The 15,725-nt window shown below is 38.5% G+C and overlaps 1 protein-coding gene across 1 annotated transcript in view; it reads left to right on the forward strand.

The window, feature by feature from the left end:
- The window catches only part of LOC111547851, a 117,605-nt gene that overhangs the window by 83,975 nt on the left and 17,905 nt on the right, over positions 1-15,725 (forward strand). The window lies entirely within an intron of this gene.

The raw sequence follows: 15,725 nt of genomic DNA on the forward strand, positions 1-15,725 counted from the left end.
AGAGAGAGAGAGAGAGAGAGTCTCACTCTGTTGCCCAGGTTGGAGTGCAGTGTCATGATCTCAGCTCACTGCAGCCTCAACCTCCCGGGCTCAAGCGATCCTCTCACCTCAGCCTCCCTAGTAGCTGGTACCACAGGTGCACACTACCATGCCTGGTAAATTTTTAATTTTTTTGTAGAAACGAATTTCTTTATGTTGCCCAGACCAGTCTCAAACTCCTAAGCTCAAGTGATCCAACTGCTTTGGCCTCCCAAAGTGATGGAATTATAGGCATGAGCCACTGCACCCAGCCTAAAATATTTCTAAAAATAGAAAAATACCTAAAAGTGAAAGGCTAAAAAAAACAAAAAAATTCACCTGAATCCCGAATGTTACTTTCTGTTGGAAACAAAGAGTAATTTGGGGAGAGAAAAACTAGAAAAATAATATTAGATAGAGAAGTTGGGATTTAAGAAATATAAATGATAATTCTTACTGTACCAGATTTCTGTAATATCTAGTTTTACAACTAGTGTGTTAATTGGCCCTAGTCCTGGGGGCAAAAAAAACCTCTCAGAAGTATCTATATATGCAATGTGATTTTGTTAAAGTTGCGAGATTTTGGTTAAAGTCAAATGGGCAGATTGAGCTTTTAGTGGGCAAATGTTCTTCATCTTCCTTCTTTCTTACTCTTTCTGCAACCTGCTAGGTGGGGACCACACCTTTCTTCTTAAAGTCCTCTATTCTTTCACTCCAATGACTCTGGATTCTTTTGGTTTTGAACTCCACTTTTTGAATTGCGTTTGGATCTTTTCTCACGTAATTTTATATACCTGTCGACATTTTCTCCCTGGGAAATCTAATGGTTTCTAAATCTCTAGCTCTAACCTTCTTTCTGACTTGACATCTTCACTTCCAGTTGCCTTCTAACATCTCTCACACTGTGTCACAGCACCTCAAACTCAAAAAGTACAAAATGTGCCTTCGTTTCCAAACATGTACCTCTACTTGAGTTTTCTACTTCAATAATGCTATTACCAACTTCCCAGTCATGCTATCAAAAAATATTGGTGCCTCTCTTTATTTCCCATATCTAATTACTTATCAAACAATATTTCTGTTCTATATGCAGTAGTCTCTAAAGTATCTTCCTTCATTTTCATGTTCACTGGCTCTTCCATAATTCAGGTTCTAACATTTCTTTGCCCAGATAAATCATAGTAGCTCCCTCCTTCTTTTCTCTGCCAACATACTTTCTCTTATTCAAGAAATTCTTCACACTGATACTTGAGTTTTCTTCCTAAATTTTGTCTTGGTTTTTACAGCTCATTCATTTAAAAACCTGTAATAACTCCTCATTGCCTATGGAATGAAGTCCAACTTCTTAGCTAGGTGTTCAAAGCCCTCCCCAATCTGACAGAACCTTCATTCATAGTTTATTCTCCAACTCTACCTTTTCGTGGTTCCCTTATGCATGTTCACAACTCAGTACCTTGCCATATATTTTCCTTTTGCCTTGTGAGGCCTCTTTCATAGCACCTGCTAAAAACCATGCTATTCTTGAAATTCTGCTGAAATGCCCTTTTTGATGAAGGCTAACTAGCTTGAACCACTTTTTATGTGCCACTGAGATAGTCCTCTGCATGCCCATCAGGGCTAGCACTCATACTGTGCTTGGTATGAGATATACCACAGCTGACCTGTATGTTCCTAGAAATTAGAGACTGTCCTACACACACCTTTGTAACTAATAGTGCTTAGCATCCTGCCTGCATAGAAAAGCAAGGTTAACTATGCCAAGCCAAAGTTAAGCACAGTTCAAAAGCAGAGGAGCACCCATGTTGTTTATCCTCTTATTACAGGGTACTTAGCCTGGTATAAGTCTGTCTCAGGTATACAAACAGAAGACTCGTGGACAAAATCTCATGTATACTAACTACTCACCTTACCAGAGCTTCTTTTAAGTATGTGAACTCTGTCAATAAGCATAACAATATTAATAATACGTTGATGAAAATGTAGTTGATGCACATTTATAAGCTCTAGTGTACTTAAAGTAGACTGTCTCCATTGATTCTCATGAGGAAGAAAGTATGGTCCCCATTTTCCAGATGGAGAGCCCAATGTGTTAACATTGGGTCACAGAGATGGTAAGATCAGAAGTGGGCATCACACCACGATCAGGGCTCCTTCTACAATGTTTTTGATTTCATAAGACCATATTTGGGATGGTAAAAAATTGTTTCAGAATCTTTAAAGTTCCTAGTTCCCCACTGAAGACAAGAGTTTTGTGAGGCATTTCATGCATTCTAGAAGAAGAGCACCCTGTTTCTCGTTTTGTGTACTTCCTGTCACCCCAATGGCTTACCTACTTGTGGGTACCTTGGATCCCTTATCCCTTGGCAGGGATGGGTATGATTAAGCTGGCACACAAGGTCCTGTATAGGAAAGGACTTTCCAAATCATAGTGTCTCAACATTTGAGTTGTTTTCTGAAAGCAAGGTACTGTCTTAGCTTCTGTAAGCAATCAAAATACACAGAAATTTTTTTTTCCTAGAAAAAAAGAATTAAAAAGTCAGTTCTTGGCTTAAATTATATGGTAAGTTCTCAATTACTGAAGTCTGTAATTTAAATGTTTGGAATGGTTAGCAGAATTTAAAATTTTGTGTTTTGTCAGCAGAAGAAACCTATGTACTTTTATTGGGTCTTAAAATATAACCAAGGAGAACATGCTATGAAAATATGCATAGAACAAACTTACGGAATAGACTCATTTGGTTATTAATGACAGAAACCCCGCTAAATTACATGCTGCTGCAATGGAAAACTCCAAGGGTAGAGCAGCCTTTTGTCACTGTGAAGATATGCAGATAGTGTCATCCATCTGGAGTCTGTCTTTCCTTATCTCTCAGCTCTGCATTCTCCTGCACTGGCCTCAGTGCTGGTCCTGCTTTTTCCCTAAGCTTAAATGTGACAGCCATCAACATCAGGCCTACATCCTACCAGATTAGCATACTAGCAGAGAGAGAGCATCTCTCATAATAATTCCAGCAAAGTTCTTGGGAGTTTATTTTATTGTTCCATAATAGGTCATAAGCTCATCCCCAAATCTGTCGCTGTGGACAGCCTTGCTGGCCAGGCTTAGATCATATGCCCACTCTGGACAGGGGTTGCAGCCAACTTCAACGTATTTTCATGGACTGTGAGAAGTGGAGACGTGGTTTCCCAGGGGAAAATAAGAGTGCTACTAGCGGTAGAAAGGGAAATGGACCCTGGGCAGGAAAAAACAACAGAAGAGTACTATAACTTCTTAATTACTGACTCCCATAATTCAAAGTGTGATAATTTAGGTAAAGGCCTAAATTTTAATGGTATTAATAGAGAAAATATTTATTTAAAGAAATTAGTGTCATAGATGGTATTACTAATTATGTTTAGTCTATAGAACAGAAGCTTTTAAAATGAGAGTAAATTTTCTTGAATCATTAAGACATTTAGTAATTAATTTATTCCATTAACTCCTTTTGAGTGTTTACTACATGTCAGGTGTTGTGCTAAGTGCTACCAGTACAAACTAAAACGTCATCACAGATTCCCTTTTTCACATAATCTCCCATGCATTCAAGCTGCCTAAGCAAGAGCTCTATTTGATAATATGGATAGCAACTTCAATTATATCTTGTATTACAAGGTAATGCAACTTAATTTCTTTTAAAAATGTTTTATAACTTAACATTTTTAAATTGATACATCCTGGCTTTGCTTTGAACTAAGCCAAATTAGTAATTTGACCAAATGGCACATTCTCTAGTGTCTTATGTCTGGGGAGTTCACAGTAGCCATATAAAAAGGCACAAATTCTTATGTTGTTTATTCTTCTTTCATTATGATTAAACTGTGATACACATGTGATCATACCTTCCAATGTAACTGATATTTTTGAAGATCAATTTCTAGTCATGATGAGTCCTTTTATTTTTGAATCAGTTATGTCGAAACAAAGGCAGTCTTTCTTATTTCAATTATATTGAGTATTCACATTATTTATTAAAGGAGGATTATGCAACATTTAAATGAAACCTCCAATCCATAAAATACCTGTCACAGATGAAAAACAAGAACGCGGATAAGCATAATGCATTCATTTACAGGATATGGTTCCACTCTCCCTCAAGGAATGTTATAAATCCACGTGGTGTACCTGGGCGTCAGGCTTGGCCACAACATCTGTGGCTGGAGAAGCCAATGTGGCCCAGGAGCTCCCTGCTGGCTGCACATCTGAACAGCTTCAAGAGTACAAGTTTCCCCATCAAAGGTTTGGAATAAATTACACTAAAAAATTGGCTCCAGAAAGAGTTACTTTGGATAGGACAAGGTGAAGCTCTCATGAAGTGTGTTAAATGCATCCCTCTGTGCAGTGGGAGGCTGCGGGAGAGCTGGAGCGGGTGGTCAAAGACTGTGGGGAAAGTGGAGAAACTCTAACCCTGCACACACTTGGACAGAAATGCCAAATCTACTGACTGGACAAGATTTTGGAAATTCATTTTTTAAACAAATGGCTTTACAAAGCTTCATAACTTAATTTGAATATATATCTTATAAACTAGTCATCCTTTTCCTGACACTTCATTTTCAAAGGATGTCCTTTCCCCGCTCGTGGAGTGCTGGAGCCAGCTCACACTAGCTTATGAGAGCTGATTGTTAAGTTTTCAGGAATTTTGTGAGCCAGTTGTCAAACACAGCTGCTATTAAAAATTAAATTACATAAACTTTCAGTTATATAAGTTATCTTAAAAACAAGGGTAAGAAATGTCTCAAACTCATCATCATTTCCTAATTATTTTGCTACATTTTATTATGATCTATGTTCTTGAGGTTAGTTACATCTCTTGTACCTGTTTGATGGACATACTGTATAATGGTGGGTCACTGTGTATCTCATTTCATCTCCATGTTTAGTGACATCACATGAGTAGTTTGAAGTCAACATGTTGGGGGTATTTGCATCACAGAAACTGACTACAAATCAGGGTGTTGACTTATCATTTCATTGATGATCCAGACAAGAAAGTGGAGGAAATGTTAATAATGCATACTAAATTTAGACATGTGTTGTGCCTGCAGTTGTTACATATGAATAGCCTAAAAATTGAGAAAAGATTCTTCCAGTATTTAACAACTATTAAAGTATTATCTAGTTCAGCAAAGAAGTTGCCCATGTCATCAATGAACAAGTGTTGTACTGACGTAAGTCATTGTTGTTTATTATTCCTTAATATAAGTGAAAATATTAAACAACAATTTATGCAGGAATTATACTTGTTTGTTAACTGCCATCGTAGGTTGCCTAAGGACATGAGTTAGATAAAAATCAAGGAGAGCATCCCATGAGAAATCAACGTACTACATAGTATTTACAATATAGAGTTTTGTATATTTTATTATACTTATAAATTATATCCTTAGATCCTTTATGTTAGTCACATTGATAGTAAATCAATGCACATATTTATGGATATATTTCTTTCCTGGAGAGTTGTTTGTTAGACTTTTACTAGCACATCACTGCCCATAAATCAATTTGAGTTTCTTCCTCCTGCTTGGAATTTGCCTTTGTTTTCCCAGAGCCAAAGAAAGTCCCTCCTGTATTAGATACTGGAGGAGCAATGGCACAAGTGAGGGAGAAAGATGCTTGGCCTGCTTAAGATGACTCTTGGGATTCCCCACAAAAGGAACTGCAGCTTTGCCAGAAGAGAAGAGGCAACAGAAAGTCTTTCTGTTCATGCCTCCCCAGGCCCTAAATATGGATCCTATTCATCAGAAAAATACATATGAAAAGATTTTTCAGTTACTTACCCAGGCTGCCTTCCCATGGCATTTTTTGTTCTGGTACTCTGAGCCCATGGAGCCATATTCCATCTCCCAATACATGCTTCAGACCCGTTTTAGTTTGACAAAGTGTTACACCTCCTTCTCTTTAATGCAACTCCATCCAAGCTTAATGGTCTGAAATCTGTTAATGCCACCAGCTTTGGCTCATAGCCTGTGAGTCAGATGGTACCTCCCAGCACCCACATCCCCACACGATCAAGGGAGGGCAGGCTGGCAGCATAATAGTGTCTAGCAAAAGGCAGGGGCTCTTTGGATGCTATTTAACCACTGCCTTTGCCAGGGACAGTAGCAGGGAAAAGAGGAACATGGTGGTGGCCACATGGTGGCTTCCTTGTGACGCATTTGGGGTACCCCTTGAGTTAGTCTAAGTATCAGATAGAATATGGTATTTGAAAGAAAATTAAATTTACTGTTTTGTACTTTCTGTGCATGTTCAAGCATTCAGAGACTTTAGAAAATGTTCTCACCCTCATAGCAGTATCCTTCTAATGACTCCTGCACAGAGGGAGGACTGTGTGGACCAGTGGGGAAAGATTTGAACTCAGGGGACTTGGTTCTACTCTCATTTCTGTTACTAATGAGCCCTTTGGCTTTGTACAGGTTATTTTACTTCCTTGGAACTAAATTTATTATAAAATTATCTGCAGTTTCCAGCAGTAAAGATTCCTTATAACTCTGTCATTCTATGACATTTCGTCTTTTGTTTCACAGAGTAAATGACACACACGTCTTTGGTCAGAAAGTCAAGGGCAGAGTCTAGCATGTTGGTCATATCAATTCTTTGAATCCCAGGCCTCAAATCCCTTATGGCAGTGGGCATAAATCATAAATAATTCCAGGCTACTACTCCCAGATTTCTTAGAAGGATCAGAGCACCGACATTCTTTGGCAGATGAAAAAAGAAATTCAGTTATCTGGAATGCAAATAAAAAAAGAGAATATTCTCTCCTGTTGAAAATCTTATTGAAGGGCAGTAGCAGTTTTCTTGCTTTGGTAAAAACAGAGAACATAACAGCATTTCTCATGTTATGATGGCTCTGTTCTGCTGCAGAATTGAGATTCGGAGTATGAATGATCATTATGCATTCAGCATCATTTGGTTTGCCTATAGAAGATTTAAGAGATTGGCTTGAACATACACTGTTTTAGAAAACCCTTTTATTAAGTGTATTTTTACTTCATGCAAAGATATTTTTATTAATTAAATAATATATCTTATTAATTATGTCTGTGGTCTCCATGCCAGAAGAGAAGAGGCAACAGGAAGTCTTTCCATTCATACCTCCCTGGGCCCTAAACATGGATCCTATACATCAGAAAAATATATGCTTAAACCTCTCTCATAAAAGTGGAATGTCAAAAAAGTTTCAAATAGTTTTCAGGGGGTGGCTGTGGTGGTAGTGTTACATTTTGCTGGGTTCTGGTTAATTAAAGTGCTAAGATGTTTAAAGAATCCAGAAACATAAAACATTTGTACTGTGTTCTGAGTATCAAAGACTACAGTTGTTATTTAAAAAGACACTTGCTCATAAGCAAATGTTTTCAGCCTGACCCACCCTGTCGCAGGAGCTGCTTTTCCTCAGATGCAGCTAATTCCTCAGTACTGGATTTTGGGGTGGTCATGGTTTTACTCTTTAATAAAAAGTGCTTTTTGGAGCACCATCTCTGTGTCCTCGTGCTTCTAAGGAGCTTGCATTCCAGTGTTCAGGTACAAGACATATTCCCTGAAACGACCAAGACCAATTTCCAAGGCAATGGAAGAGAAAGGGAGTGTGAGAAAGATGACCAAGAAGGAAAGAGATAGAAGAGCAAAAGAGCAGGGTTAATCACATAGAGCTTGTGCTGCTTAATTTTTAAGTAGGAGAACAGAATTCGAACTCGGAGAACAAGAACACCAGTCACATCGCTCCTGAGGTGGAGCTCCTGAGGTGGAGCGTGTCTTCTAATGGGAATCATAGGTTCTAGGTATCAAAACTGTGGCATGTAGTTCATCCACTGGGCTGTTTTGACTCAAGACTTTCCTGCTCCTTGTCAACAGGATATCATAAAACCCTCTTCCTATCATAACACGATTTCAATCATGCAAAGATTTCAAAAAATAAAATAAATATTAAGCCTGAGCTGTTTGTATTAAAGAATTCAGAGCTAAACAAGTTTCTTGATGACGCTGGTGTTGGAGACTTTTTGTGTATCCTTGGGTAAGAAAGGGAACTGATAGTATTCATTCCCGTACAACCAACGAACCAACCAACCAATCAACAAAACCAACCTCTCTTCACTCACCTCCACTGCTATACCCTTGCCAATTGAAAAACATCGTCTCTGGTGTTGAGCTCTTGATATAGCCATGAGCTGATTATTTCTCTGTGGCTTACTCACTTTGTCAGTTATTCAGATCATTCACTACTTCTCTTGCCTACCTGTTAGCATCTTTACCAATAATTAGAGAAGATGATCTCAAACTAGTTCATTTGATTACATATTAGCAGTTCCTGAATTACTTTTAGTAGAAATAAGGTTGAAATTAATGGATAAAACTAGGGTTGTGCATTATTCTGGTGTTTCATTTGTTTATGTCAGTCCTGACCCTTGTTTCTATTGGTATTTGAGAAGTTATTCTCACTTCTATTTTAAAAAATTTCAAAATCAGTTTTGTCAAATGGCTGAGACCGAGCCCCTACAACATAGTGGTGGTAATGTTGATGTGCTATGCCTCCTGACTTTATTCTAGGTAAATAAATCAGTAACAACTCTTTTGAGCCTTTCACCTTTCTTTTACTTCCGCTGTGGAAAAGTTTAGGTAGAAATATATCTGTGTATCTATATCATGCATATTTTTTTGTGAAAAGGGTAATGGAATACAGAATGCCATACATGGGTTATTCCCGCTATGAATTAGTCTCTTTTATCTGACTCTGACCAAAACAGATGTTGGCAGCCTTTCTATTCCAGCTCCCTAAGTCAGACTAAGACTATCAGTTCCGCTTAGGGAAGCTGTAGGGAAATGATTTAACTCTTTCCATAGACCCTTACTGATTTTTCCCTTGGTTCCTTTATATTATAAACTACAGACAAACAAAATTGGAATGCATCTCTATGCAACAATGAAAGAAAAATAGCAATATTAAAAATACATCAAATACAACTCTAGAGGGAAGTGAATTTTTATTCAAGGACTTTTAAGAATTCTGACATTGAAAAGACATCTTTGCTTGAGGAGGCAGCTGAATGTGTTTCCAACTTACAGTCAAAGATCATTTGCATAGAATACCAAAAGAGCCATTTTTTTTTTTTTTTAAATTCAGAGAAAAAATGTCTATCAGAGTGTGGCAGGATGCATCCTGCCAGGATTCTTCTGTTTTCTACAGAAACTGACCATTTAAAAAAGTCTTTCTATGATTGGTGCCACAGTAAAGGTCTTGTACCGGATTCTGCAACAAAATGTAAATTAATGGAATGTGAAAAATGGAAGGACTGCAAGGGAAAGGATCAAAGGGTGAGAAGGGAAAGGGAGATTATTAGAAAAAAAAAGTTTAATAAACACATAGCATTCCAAGAATTTGCCATGGAAAGAAACAGTCTCTTTTTAGATTAAAAAAAAATTATTGTAAATTAATTTGTAAAGACTTTAAGCATTTTCCAAACCATGCCAAGGAAAGAGAAAAAAAATTACTTCTTAGTCTCCAGGTACTTTTACATAATTTATCTCACTTACTTGTCATAATTATCCTATAAAGTGAGCATTTCTATCGTTTTTTCATATACTACCCATGCCAGGGTACCTGTGTATTCGACTCCCAGGTAATCAGTTCTGTGGACTAATGCCTCTGCTGGCACATTCTCTGTATCCTGTAGCTCTTGCAGGAACGTTGGAAATACATGGCAAGAAGGGCCTACTGCCTTCCTTGCCCAAACCCTTCCAACAAAGTCATCAAACAATAAATGTAACTGAAGATGCGTTTTAACCACTATTTATCAGTAAATAGCATCTGAAAAACTCAAATTCTCTACACTGCCAAAGTAAAAGCTACTGTTTGTTGACACACTTACCATATGCCGGGAACTATGCTAAATCCTTCATATGTATTACCTAATTCAGTCCTTCCAGCAGCCTGCAATGTAGGTGCTGTAGTTTTTTTTTTTTTTCATTTTCAGAAATTGAAATTAAAGAGGTTGTTAGTTACCTGGTATCACAAACCAATAAATGGTAAAATATGGCATTTTTAATTCCAGAGCTTGAATTCCTAACTGCCTCATTCAAAACCCAGTTCTGTTGCGTGTCCTTGATTTCACTCACAGCCACAGAAGAAATGGGGCATGCCCCCGTTCTGTTTCTCCAATAACCTCATCCCAGAACCCGGAGGTCCTTCTCTTCCCATTGCTGCCCTGTCACTAGCAGGTATGCTGTGTCAAACAGCACAGAGAGATATTTCTTGAGATATATAGCATTTCTGCTTAGGTGATAGGTGATGGCCACACTGTTACTTGCTGATCACAAAAGGGCTTAAAACAGGGACATTAAATATTGGAGGAAATCATGGATCACAGAAGTTCACCAACTTGCCTGTCACATGAGTGTACTAGGATTGGGAGCTAATTAGTCACCCTGATCTGGATTTGAGACAGGGTAGGATTGAGATTTGTGACTTATAACATTGATCGATTCTTCAGCCTCTTTCCATTGTGCTGAAGGACTGGGCTATTTGGTTCAGTATATTTTGGATCTGCTACCGTGTTTTCAGTCATGAGAACCTATTCTATGAGGTGAGAGTCCTGCCCATTATCTTTTGAGCAGGCCACATGTCTAACATGGCTGTGTTGGCCATACAGGCAATTTGGATAACATCTATTCTGCCAGCGCACTGACAAACTTCCGTGTTAGGGAGGTCACAAAGCAAACTGTTGCACATTTGTCACTAGATTGTTCTTTGTGTGTAGTTCTCACTTAATCCTACAGCTGACAACAAGGAGAGCATCATGTGTCTATAGGACAGCCGCTTCCTGGCATTTGTATTACAATTCAGTTTCTCATGGCAGTGTTTTTGGTTTGTTTTCAGGATTCCTCCTTCTTCTTTCCACAAGTGAACACCTCTCCTATTCTAGGAGCTGGGGATTCAGTAGTGAATGAGACAGGCAAGGTCCCTGCTGTCATGGAGTCTGCATCCTAGTGTAGGTAATAAGACAATGAACAAAGTAATTTTCAAAGCAAACAAAATATGGGGTGCTCTGGAGAGCACATGGAGATCTGTTGTAGAGGGTTGGTTGAGGAGGATTTCTCTAAGAGTCAATGCTCAGGCTGAAACTGGAATGACCAGATGGAGTCAGCTGGGAGAACACCTGGCAGTGTATTCCAGGGAGGGAAGACCAAATGCAATGTCCTAAGAGGGGAAAAGCCTGGCAGGTTCCTCGAATAGAAAGAAGGTATGTGGGCCCAATGTATATGGTGGAGCAAGGTAGGAAATGAGCTCAGAGATGTTGTCAACACACAGACTGTATTCAACACTGGAGGCCCCTAAAGAGTTTGGACGTTGTCCTCAGTATAGTCATGGGGTGCATAGCAATGTTTTGGTCTATGACAGACTTCACACACAGCACTGGTCCCACAAGATTGTAATGGACCTGAAAATTCCTGTCACCGGTGATGTCTTTATGATCTTGACCCTGTGTTTCCCTAGGCTAATGTGTGTGTTTGTGTCTTAGCTTTTAACAAAAATGTCTAAAAAGTAAAAAGAAAAATGTTTTTAAAAATAGAAAAATCTTACAGAATAGGGAAATAAAGACAACATTTTGTACAGCTGTACAATCTGTTTGTGTTTTAAACTAAGTGTAACAAGAGTCAAAAAGCTTAAAAATATTAAAAAGTTCATAAAGCAAAAACGTTGTAGTAAGCTAAGGTTAATTTTTTTATTATTATTATTTTTATTTTTTATTTTTTTGAGATGGAATCTCACTCTGTCACACAGGCTGGAGTGCAATGGTGCAAACTTGGCTCACGGCAGCCTCTGCCTTTTGGGCTCAAGCGATTCTCCTGCCTCAGCCTCCCAAGTAGCTGGGATTACAGGCACATGCCACCATGCCCAGCTAATTTTTGTACTTTTAGTAGAGATGGGGTTTCACCACGTTGCCCAGGCTGGTCTTGAACTCCTGATCTCAGGTGATCCACCCGCCTCAGCCTCCCAAAGTGCCAGGCTTAAAATTCCATGAGCCATGGCATGAGCCACCATGCCCAGCCTAATTCGTTATTGAAGAAGGAAAATTTTTGTGTAAATTAAGTGTAGCCTAAGTGTACAGTGTTTATAAAATCTATAGTAGTGTATAGCAATGTCCTAGGCCCTCACATTCACTCACTGACTCACCCAGAACAACTTCCAGTCCTGCAAGCTCCATTCACGGTGCATGCCCTAGATAGGTGTACCATTTTTTATTTTTATACCATATTTTTATTACATCTTTTATATGTTTAGACATACAAATACTTGCCATTGTGTTACAATTGCCTATAGTATTCAGTACAGTAATGTACTGTACAGGTTTGTAGTCTAGGAGCAACAGGCTATACCATATAGCCTAGGCGAGTAGTAGGCTATACCATCTAGGTTTGTGTAAAGTACTCTCCATGATGTTTGCACAACAATGAAATCACCCAAGGACAAATTTTTCAGAATGTACCTGTTGTTAAGTGACACATAATTTATCTCAAAAAAAATTAGAGACTTTTGAGTTCAAGAATAACATGACATTAATTATTTAAGAAGAACACTAAAGCTATTCCTGTGTGTAAGGGAACAACAATGGCAACGAGGAGATGGAAGTCATTCAGGTGAGATGCTGATAGGTGGGACCAAGGTGATAGCAGTGGTTAGATTTGAGACTGAAGCTACTGAGATGGGAAGAGTGGAGGAAGATCACTTTCAGGCATGGGGTGAGGGTAGACTCCATAGTTCTTGTTTGGCCTTGATAAACTTGAAATGCCTATTAGATTTACAAGTAGAGAGTCAGGTCAGAAGTTGCATATATGTATCTGGATCTCAGGGATGGAGATAGAAGTTTAAATTCCTTTGCAAATTTGAGGCTACCTCATTTACAGTCAAAAAAGTGTTTATAATTGAGATAAATCCTAGCAAATAAAAATTGGGGAAATGGCATTTCTGGCAATGGAGAAGGGTTACATGATTTACTTTGCAGTTTATTGTATGAGCATACATTTACATATAAGGCATGTGTACTCTATACTACATGTGCACAGATTATAAAAAGTCAGTAAGACCTAATTACTTGAGCTCTAGGAACTCATATTTAGTAGAGAACACACACATGAACAGCAGACATTTGTGACCTATTTCCTTGCCCTGTACTGAACAAAAGCCTTCCCCAGGTGTGCACATCATTTTCTTGGATATTGAATGAGGAAAAATTCCTGTGTCTAATCCTTCAGGTCACTAGAATCAGCCCTGGAGGTCAGTGGGCTGATGTGCTGGAGGCAGACCACTCTCAGGCACTAACACCACGTGCAGTGAGCCGTGGGAAAGATATTTCTGTATAAGAAGCTAAAGCAGCCTGCCAAGAAATCACAAATCTTTGCCTTGAGGTTCAGGGGAGGCTTCATAGCAGAGGCGACATTTGAGATGCATCTCGAACTATGAGCAGGAGTTTACCCTGGGGCATGGGAGGAGTGGGAAGGCTGTTTCTACCAAGGGAGTTTTCTAGAGCAAAGGGGTGTCCTGGAAAAAGTCAGCCAAAAATGATTTTTCATCTTTGAACACATTTCCCAGCTGGATACACAGGTCCAGGTGATCTGTGCTAGGTTACTCAAATTTTTATTTTACTATTGAAATCTGCCAGTGCCAGGTTTTCGACGTTTCATATATGCATTAAAAATCCTGGGTCATTTTATTTGCTCAACTTGTGGTGACATTTTCATATACAGCTTTGACTAGAGAGTGTTCTTCCCTGTACCTTCCCGTCTTCTGTCATAGGCAGAATTGACAAAAACTGTACATAAGTAGATGATTACAGCATAACTATAACTGATTTCCTTTTATGTAAAAAACATTCCAAAATGATAATTACAGGTAATTACTGTAGCATAGACCTCAGTCTGTTCACCTTCTAACCTGAAGTGAGTTCAACGGGAGGTCACATATTGCAGATGGTGGCTAGTTTTTGAACACGCTGGTGCTCTCTACACTTCTTTATCATTGCATTTATAAGAAAATGCTTTTCAGCCACCTCTTGGCTTCAGTTTGAAGTTACTGTGTCTTCCCATTACACCCTGTAATGCCAATTTGTTCCTCTTCATTTTAATGACTCTTCAATACAGATGTTTAATTGAAGATTAGGAAAGAGATTACCCAAAACAGGGCTTTCTGACTGTTGATAGTAAAATATTTGCAAACCACTGCCTTGTTTATGTCACTTAGGCTCCAGAGTTCCTCTAGATCTCCTGGGAATTGCACAGAGCAACAAAGTCACCGCCAACAGATAGGCAGGCTAGTCTGTAGGAAAGCACCGATTAGCCAAATTAGTTTCTAGAAGTTTGTTCATACGTGATAGACTGAACAGTAGTGGTTTTTTTTTTTTTTTGTGGGGGAGGGGAGCAGCAAAGAACTAATATCTCTTTACCTTCCCAGATGAACAGAAGATGAAAGTTGCTTTTCTGCTGTCAACTTTAAGCATGCTTCTTGCCATGATTGTGTAAAAACATTTAGGAAAAATATGAATGACTTTCCTTGAGCAAGTTACACAAACTTTCTGATTTCTCAAGCTGATAAATGAGGATAATATCTCCTTCATAGAGTGATAAGATTAAATTAGAGCATTCATATAAATAGTCTAGCCCAGAGCCTGGCAATTCTGAGTGTATGGCACATGTTAATTATTTCCTCTTACCTGGAGCCTTCATAGGGCTGCTAATTCCAAAATTTGATGTTGCCGATTCCAAAATTTTCCAAGTTAAATAATTAGTTTCAGCTGCCAAGTAATGCCTTACAAGAAATCAATAAATATCACCAGTGACCCACTTGATCATTTATTTTAGTTGTCAGAATAATAACAAACCCAGGTGCTGGTGTTTGGAGTTGAGCTCAGGTGGTCTTCTTGTTATTTAAGTGCTCTGGCTCAATTCGATAGAAATAGGACTAGGACATACAAATCTTCAGATTTATTCTCTGTGTGACAATTCAGTAAACTCTTTGGAATCTCATGATGGTTCTAGGGCAAGATGTTGATAAATATCCAAAATGGAAATGTTTATATAGCCCCCTCATTTTCCCACTATTATCCATTTTATCTGTAAACCTTCACACAAGTTAATCGAACAATTAAAATTTTATATCTCATTTTACTGCTATTTTAATTAAAGAAATTATTTTTTAAAAAGTAAATAATCAGCAATACGGCTTACACTAATAGAGGATCCTAAAGTTGGATATTGGGTAGTGTGATAATTTGAATGTTCCCCTGAAGTCCACATTTTGGAAACTTAATTCCCAGTGCAACAGCATTGACAGGTGGGACATTTAAGAGGTGATTAGGTAATAAGGGCTCTGCCCTCAGGAGTGGATTAATGCCACTATCTCGGGAGTGGCATCCTTATAAAGGATAGGTTCTGCCCCCTTCCCTCTCTTTCTTGCACACTTTCTTGTCATGTGATGCCTTCCACATGTTATGACACAGCAAGAAGGCCCTCACTGGATGTGGCCTCTCCATCTTGAACTTCTCGGCCTCCAGAACTATGAACTGAGTAAACGTCTATTGTTTTTTATTTTATTTTATTTTTTTATTTTTTAATTATTATTATACTTTAAGTTCTAGGGTACATGTGCATAACGTGCAGGTTTGTTACATATGTATAC

The sequence above is a fragment of the Piliocolobus tephrosceles genome, chromosome 3, assembly GCF_002776525.5.
Source record: "Piliocolobus tephrosceles isolate RC106 chromosome 3, ASM277652v3, whole genome shotgun sequence".
NCBI lineage: Eukaryota > Metazoa > Chordata > Mammalia > Primates > Cercopithecidae > Piliocolobus > Piliocolobus tephrosceles.